Below are 7,720 nucleotides of genomic sequence, written 5' to 3'. Positions count from 1 at the left end.
CTTTGGTTTCCACACTCATGCACCACGCAGACGGCGCAACGACGTTACAAAGTTTAACAATGCGAATGTACTTGGCGGCGTATGTAGTGTGCAGGATCTGCCCGTCACCAGCACCTGCATTCCCGTTGGCAATTTAGCGTTGCTTCGAAGGTTCCTGGATTATCCGTACGCAGTTGCTGCCGGCACTTGGCCTACCGGGCTTGTTTTTGTGCCCGGACTGCAGCATCAGCCCGCCGAATGCGAGCTGTCTCACCTTCTCACTTCCGGCATTCTTCTCGAGTTTTCCGTGGCACACCCATGTGGAAGGTTACAGGAGAAGCTCTCGAACACGCTCGCCTACCATAACTGTCTATCAAACAGTTAGTGTACCCCGGGCGTACCGTGATAGCGTGAAGTGTGCATGCACAGATACGTATATGTTACCCGTACCGCTTACTGTACGTGCACTATTTAACGTCAAACATGGTGGCGCTCGGGGATGCCCCCTTTGAAGTGACGTGGTTGTTGAAAGATTCACTTTGTTTGCAGCAAACGACTGTTTAAAGTGCCTTCGCTGGCCTTCAGTTAGCTTCTACGACAGAGCATACAATTAAGTTGGCGCAGTCTCTGAGATAGCTGCCCATTTCTAAAGTGTTTAGGCCTAACTACAACTTCAATGTAAACAAATCGGAAACCTGGAGTTTGTCGCATTTGGTGCGTTGTTCCTATTTATTTACTTTCATTATTAATAAAATAGACGTGTAAAAATACTTCGCGCGGTAACACAGGCTGATAATCTCGTTTTAATATCCTTCTCACTTTTCTTACTCATAAACACTTTGATAGGTGGCGCCACCATCCCGTCCGTGGAACGTAAATGCTGTACCGCTAAACTATAGGGCACTGTCCGCGACTAATGTTTCCTGCACGGTAACGTCATTCCCTTAACCTCTGCTATCGCGCAGAAGTTAAGGGAATAACCCAAAGCGCTGCCGACGGCGTGCATACGACGCTGCGAGTGATTAACTGATAAAAGAGCCAGTGCAGACCGCTCGTGACACCACCACTACACGAATTTTTCAAGTTATACACAGCTTTCACTGTAAAACGAAGCACCAACGTAAGCTTACTGGCGTCTCGGGGAAGGTGACGAGACCACTCGACGATAAGTATAGTAGAGCCGAATGCGCCCACCCCCTCCCCCCTTCCAGATGAACAAAGGCGGAGGGCGCCTCTATAGATCTGAATCTGTTTTTTTTTTCTTTTTTTGTGGTCGGGACTTCATCTCAATAGCTCAGGTCCTGACCTCTTTTTTTTTACTTTTTGGTGTTAAGTGTATATCTGATGTCATAAATGATGCTCTTTACGCCTCCATCTAGCAGTTCGCAAGTCTGTGTTATTTGTAGTGTTTCTTGAGGATTATGTCGTACCTATATAATGTCGTCTGTATATCTTTATTCTCGATGTACAATAGGCCTAATCGTTTAATTAAAACTTTTCGCGCCAAAAAAATGCATGTTATTTACAAACACAGATCAAAAGACGCATCATGCAAAGACATGCAACAAAAGAACACTAAACTTCGTAAAGAAAAGAAAGGTCTGGATCTTAAGTGGCTTTTCAAATACCTCCCAGTCAACGTCCAACCAAATGGCTAAGGGCGCCCCGCGTACTGGCTAGACGTCACCGTCGTCTTCTTCCGAGGAGTCGTCCTGAAAGCCGCTTGGTCCTGGTGTGGGCTCAAGGGTATTCAAATCGTCCCTGTCACCTCGCCACTCGCCATGGAAGTCGTCCAGTCTGTGACGCTTGCACGGCGGTCCGGCGTCGTCATCTGAAACAGACGGTAAAACCCTACAGACGGTATCAGATGCAGTATACGCCTCTGCATTACCTACCTCGACTCCAGCGCCAGAAACAGCAGGTGCCGAATCCGCACCATCGTCAGTCGACGAGTCATCGCTCCATGAATCTTCACTGGACGAGTCATCGCTCGATGAATCGTCGCTTGAGGAATCGTCCCTCGGGACCCATTTCTTCAAACTCTCCGCGAGCAAGACGTAGCGAAGCAGGCTCGAGGTGTTCTGCATCTTCCCTTGAGCCTGCGAAATAAGATCGTCAATAGTCGGGGCACGGTTGACGGCCATGACGATAAAGCGGTGTACTTACGGGAAGCAATACTGTTTTTTCTCCCAACGTAGCGCACGTGCGTTCAATGCCGAAGCCAGCAGCCGACTGGTGGTGGTGGTGGTAGTGGTTAGAAGATGAGAAAAGGCACCTAATTTCTGCAACCCGGTCGGGAGCACGGCGCAGTGCCTGCGGGGAAGGGAAAAAGGGAGAAAAGTGGAAAGAAGAAGAAAGAATAATTGAGCAGTGGAGCGGTCATCATCAACAGAAGCAGCAGTCCAGAAGCAAAGGTAGGGGTGGCAAGGGCCCCATCCTCAGCGGTAGGCCACGATTCCCGTCTCGTCCAGGAACTCCACCAGGCTCCGGAGTGCTGGTAGATGGGGACGAGATGGGAACAGTAGGTGCTCTAGGGTGGTGGCAGGAAGGCCATGTCTCCGGTAGGCTGCGGTGACCCTCGAGCGTTCCTGGGCCAAGGCAGGGCAGGCACAGAGGAGGTGCTCGAGGGTCTCGGGGTCGCCGCAGCGGCTGCAGGCTGGGGAGGCGCTGCATCCCTTGAGGTAGCGTCGGGCCGCAGTCCACACGCATCCGGTTCGCAGCCGCAGCAGGTTGGCTCGTTCTCTCCTGGTTAGGCCTGCCTCCGGAAGACGCCTGGGTCCCCGCCCATTGGCCACCCTCTGGTCTGGGTGGACTGAGGCGAGGAGCTTCTTGATACGGGCCTGCGAGTAGTCTCTCACCGCCACGGTTTGGGTGATGGGGGTTCCCAGCTGATGTGCTGCCTTGGCCAGCGTGTCCGCCTTCTCGTTCCCAGCTATGCCCACGTGAGAGGGCAGCCAGTGGAAGGAGACGGACGTCCCGGCTGCTGCTAGGGCCCGGTACTTGGTTGCCAGGAGACTCCCCGTGAGCCCGGCACGGCGATGGTTGGCCAGTGTCTGCAGAGCTGCCTTGCTGTCGCACAGGACTGCGACCGGTTGAGCGGGAACGTCCTCGGCCAGCAGGTCCGCCACCAGGTGTAGCCCTGCCAGCTCCGCAGCCGTCGAGCTCGCCGGGAAGGGTAGTCGGCACTGCCTGCTGATGCCCCGGGATGGGATGACGCAGGCGGCCGCCGCTGAACCGTCTGGCATGACGGATCCGTCAGTGAAGACCTGGAGCCGCCCTGCCAGTTGCTGCTGGAGCTTGGAAACGGCGGCCTGTTGCAGTGCTGCAGAGGGTGTTCGGCGCTTGGTTACCCCGTCCAGGTGCAGGTGGACCTCAGGCGGCTGGTGGTGGGGTGGTGGAGGGGCAACTGGGACTGGCGGGTCCGAGACCATCTGGTGGTAGAGTGCACAGAGACCACCCATCCGTGACCTCGGCTGGCTGCGAAGTCGCTCCAGTAGGGTTCTGCCATCGGCAGCACGGTGTAGGCGGTCTACGTGCCCCAGAGCACGCTGGAGCATGTGCAGAGACAGGGGCCACTCTCCAGCCTCGGCCAGGGTCGCTGCCACGGGGGAGTACCTGGGGAGCCCCAGGATGGCCCTCACTGCTCTCCTGTGATGTCCCTCCAGGTCCAGTCTCCTGGCAGGCGTCAGGTCCACCAGTGGAAAGGCGTATAGCAGGACTGAGGACGCTGAAGCCTGGTTGAGTCGAAGCGCCAGCTTGGTTGAGCAGCCGTGTCCACGCTGCTGCAGCTTGCTGATGGCTCCCTGGACTCGCCGTACTTGTGTGCAGGCGACCTTGGCAGCTGAGACCCAGGTGAGACGGTGGTCGATGGTGAGCCCCAGGTACTTCACTGTCAGCTTCCAAGGCAGGTTGCGGTTGCCCACTCTCAGCTGCTTCAGGTAGCGTCGTACTGCAGCCAGCGGGTGGATCAGCAAGGCCTCGGTCTTGGTTGCGGAGACCTTGAGTCCGATGCCACTCAGGTAGGCAGACACCGCATCCAGGGCCGCCTGCAGTGACGTCCTGATGGCTGGAATGGACCGCCTCGGTCCCCGGGCCCAGAGTGCCACGTCGTCGGCGTAGACGGAGCAGCGGGCCGCGAACCTGGTGCCTGTCGGAAGAGAAGCGGGGAGTCCTGCCATCGCCAGGTTGAACAGGAAGGGGCTCAGCACGGAGCCCTGTGGTACACCTGCGGTGATGTCTCTGGGTTTGCTGGTCTCCTTGCCAACTCGAACCCGGAAGGTCCTGCCGGTCAGGAAGGCAGTCACAAAACTGCGGAGGCACCCGTGAACGCCAAGTCGGTCCAGAGACGTCTCGATGACCTCGTGTGGGAGACTGTCAAAGGCACTCTCCACGTCCAGCAGGAGCAGCATGGCCACGTCACCACAGCTCTTGGCATCCTCAAGGGTGGCAACGACGTCGGAAATGGAATCAGCTGTGCACCGTTGGCGCCTGAAGCCAGTCAGTTGTTCCGGGAAGAACTCGAGTTGGCCAGCAATCCACTCAAGTCGCTCCAAGGCCACCTTCTCCAGCACCTTGCAGGGTGCCGATGTGAGAGAGACTGGCCTGTACGAGGAGAGGGCCATGGCTTTCTTCCGGGGCTTCAGGATCGGGGCGACGACTGCAGTGCGCCATGACTCCGGTAGGACCCCACTACTCCAGACGTCGTTGTAGTACTCTAGCAGGTGCTGGCGGCCAGCTCCGTCCAGGTTACGGAGCATCTGGAAGGTGACACCATCAGCTCCCGGGGCACTACGTCTTTTCGATCCTGCAAGGGCAGCCTCCAACTCGTGTTTCCTGATGGGTTCGCAGCACAGCTCTTGTACTTCTGCAGCTGTCCACCCAGGATGGTGGCAAGTGTCGGGATACTGCAGCGCAGCAAGTGGAGGTGCAGCGGGCAGCTGGGCAATGTCCCTCGCAGAAAACTGGTCGGCCAGCTGTTCTGCCAGGTCCACTGCCTGGATGGAAAGGTGGACGGCCAGGGACATCACTTGGTTGAGCGGCCGTGGCACCATCAGCAGGCGCCAGGCCTTGGTGCCATCCCGTGATCGGTCGATGGAGGCGCAGACGCCCACCCAGCCCTGCTTCCTGCGCGCTCGAGCGTGGCGTCTGCAGGCAGCGTCGACCTTCCGGAACACTGTCCAGAGCTCTGGTTGTCCCTTCTTCAGAGCCTGGCGTTCTGCCCGCCTCCGTGCTGCTCTCAAGGCTAGGTGCCGGATGTCTGGAACAGGCTGCCCTTGCTGCGCCTTAACAGCGACGGTTGCAGCCCGGGCACTGTCAGCCACCAGCTGCATGAGGTCCTTGTCACCGGTGGCCTGCCTGAGCAGCTGCCGGTATACCCGCCAGTCTACCACACGGTACTCTCGATCCCTGGGGGCCTTGCCTCGGTAAGGGGTGAGAAGGATGGGCAGGTGGTCCGAACCCCAGGTGTCCGGGAACGCTGTCCAGGCGTACCGGCAACCCTCCGTAGCCACGCTGAGGTCTATGGCTGTGGTGGTGCTGTTGGCTCCGCGACGCAGGTAGGTGACGGCCCCTGTGTTCAGGATCACCAGGCCCAGCTGCAAGAGGACATCTCGCACCTCTCGCCCTCGTACATCGGTCCTGCGGCCGCCCCATGCTGGATGGTGAGCGTTGACGTCTCCACACAGCAGGAAGTCCTTCCCCAGTTGGTGCGCAAGCTGCCGAAGACACCCGGTGTCCCATGGTTCCTTGGGTCTGATGTAGACGCTGGCCACCGCGGTGTCAACACCGACGAGGCGGACCCGGACGGCGCAGCACTCGAAGGGCCCTCCGGCCAGGTTGGCCACGAATACCTCTGCCTGCAGCAGGTCCCGCTTGACGTAGATGGCACAGCGAGAAGGTCCTTGTGGGTGGTTGTCGTCCAGGCAAGAGGCAGCACTGCAGTCGGTCAGGGTGCAGCTGGTCCGGCTGCTGTAGCCGACGTAGCCTGGAAGTCGGAGCTGGTCTGCTTGGGCGTAGACCTCCTGGAGTGCAAGGACGTCATAGTCGTTGTGGAGCAGGCGTTGTGCGAGGTCGTCTCTTCGTGGTCCCAGCCAGTGGGCGTTCCACTGGAGGACGCTCGGGCGTCGGGGCTGACGTTGCCTGGTGGGAGGACTAGCCATGCTGGTTGTTCTGTTGCCAAGCCCCTGCCTGCAGGCAGATGGCACGAAGCGGGTGCTCTTGTGGAAGCAAGGCAGCGACTGCCTGCAAGGAGAGCAGAAGGGGGCCCAGAAGTTGTTCCACTAGAAGCGTCGGGGCAGAGGTCTCAGCAGTCTGGGCCCTGGGAGTGGCGGTTGCGGGTGTGCAGACTTGAGCAGGAGGTCGGTCAACAGGAGCGGCTGGGGTTGCAGGCTCAGCTGGAGTGTTGGTTGCAACTGCAGGGGTTGGCCGGCGGAGGTTGCGTGGTGCTGGGGTTGGTCTGACTGATGCCGCGTGGCCCTTCACTGCACTGGCATAGGACCGAACCTCCTTCGTCTCTTCCCTTACAACTGCTGCGACTGCTCGTCTGGAGAGGGCTGTGGTCGAAGAGGCCATGATGGTAGCCACTCGTCTCTGCTCCTGCCAGCGAGGACAGTCTGGTGTGTCAGCACGATGAGGGCCGCGCAGTTCACACAACGGAGATGCTGACAGTCCGACTCTCCTGGGTGAGACCGGCCACAACGGATGCAGCTGTCTGGCCAGTTGCAGGTCTCCCTCACGTGGCCGTACCGGCCACACTGCCTACACTGGAGTGGTCGTGGTCTGGCTGGTCGGACTGGGAAGCGTACTCGGAACAGTGTCACGTGGTCTGGGGGAACTGGGCCCTCGAAGCGCAGCGTGACGGTTCGGCCTTCTCTAGATGCCGAAAGGACCCGTACAGCCGACTGGAGTCCGGACAGCAAGTTCTCGTCAGCAATGTCGCCGTCCACACCGTGGATGAATCCCATACTGGTTCGGCGGTCTGCAGGCTGCCTGGCGGTCACTGGTATGCCCTTGAGCTCTGTGAGGGCAGAGAGCTTGACAAGGCATTCCTGGGAACTCACGTCCACTGCTACCACGTTGCGGTGTTGGTTCACCCGGATCGCAGCGACTCCCGGGTGCAGCGAGAGTGCCTGGGCTATGGTCAGCCTGGGGCAGTTCCGGAACGAGCCTCCAGCAGAAGCAGGCCGGTAGAGCACTGTCCCCTTCACCGCAGGGTCTACAGGAAGGGCTGCTGATGTCAGGTTCCTGGTACGACGAAGGGCAGCTTTAGAGTGAACTGTCTGGAATCCCTCATGGTCAACTGTTTCAGTGGTAGGGGCAGCTGCACGTCTGAGGGCAGTATGGGGCGTGGGGGATGGCCCCGTGGTTGTGGTCTGCTTGCACTGGCTACCAGAAGAGGGTGGGAAAACCGCTGCACTCTGCAAGGCTGGTACAGTCCTCCTCCTACGCCGATTCCTGTTCCTCTTCCTCCGAGGTTTCCCAGTGGTGTCGGCACTTGTGGCATCCTTCAGGAAAGCCGCGGCAGGGTGAGGGGACACGGTCTCGTGGTGAAGTGCTTCGTCCATTTCTTCAGGAGCATCAATGGCATGTACGCCTGGAGGGCCGGTGGTCACAGTAGAGGGGTCCACTTGGATCACCGACGCCACCCCAGTCGTAGTGCTTCTTGCAGAACTGTCGATAGAGTCCTCGGTGTGTTGGGAGTCATAGGACAGCCGAGAATCCGAGCTGTCGGCACTGCTGTTAC

Source organism: Rhipicephalus microplus, chromosome 8 (assembly GCF_043290135.1).
Source record: "Rhipicephalus microplus isolate Deutch F79 chromosome 8, USDA_Rmic, whole genome shotgun sequence".
Taxonomy (NCBI): Eukaryota; Metazoa; Arthropoda; class Arachnida; order Ixodida; family Ixodidae; genus Rhipicephalus; species Rhipicephalus microplus.
Note: the sequence above shows the minus strand (reverse complement) of the source record.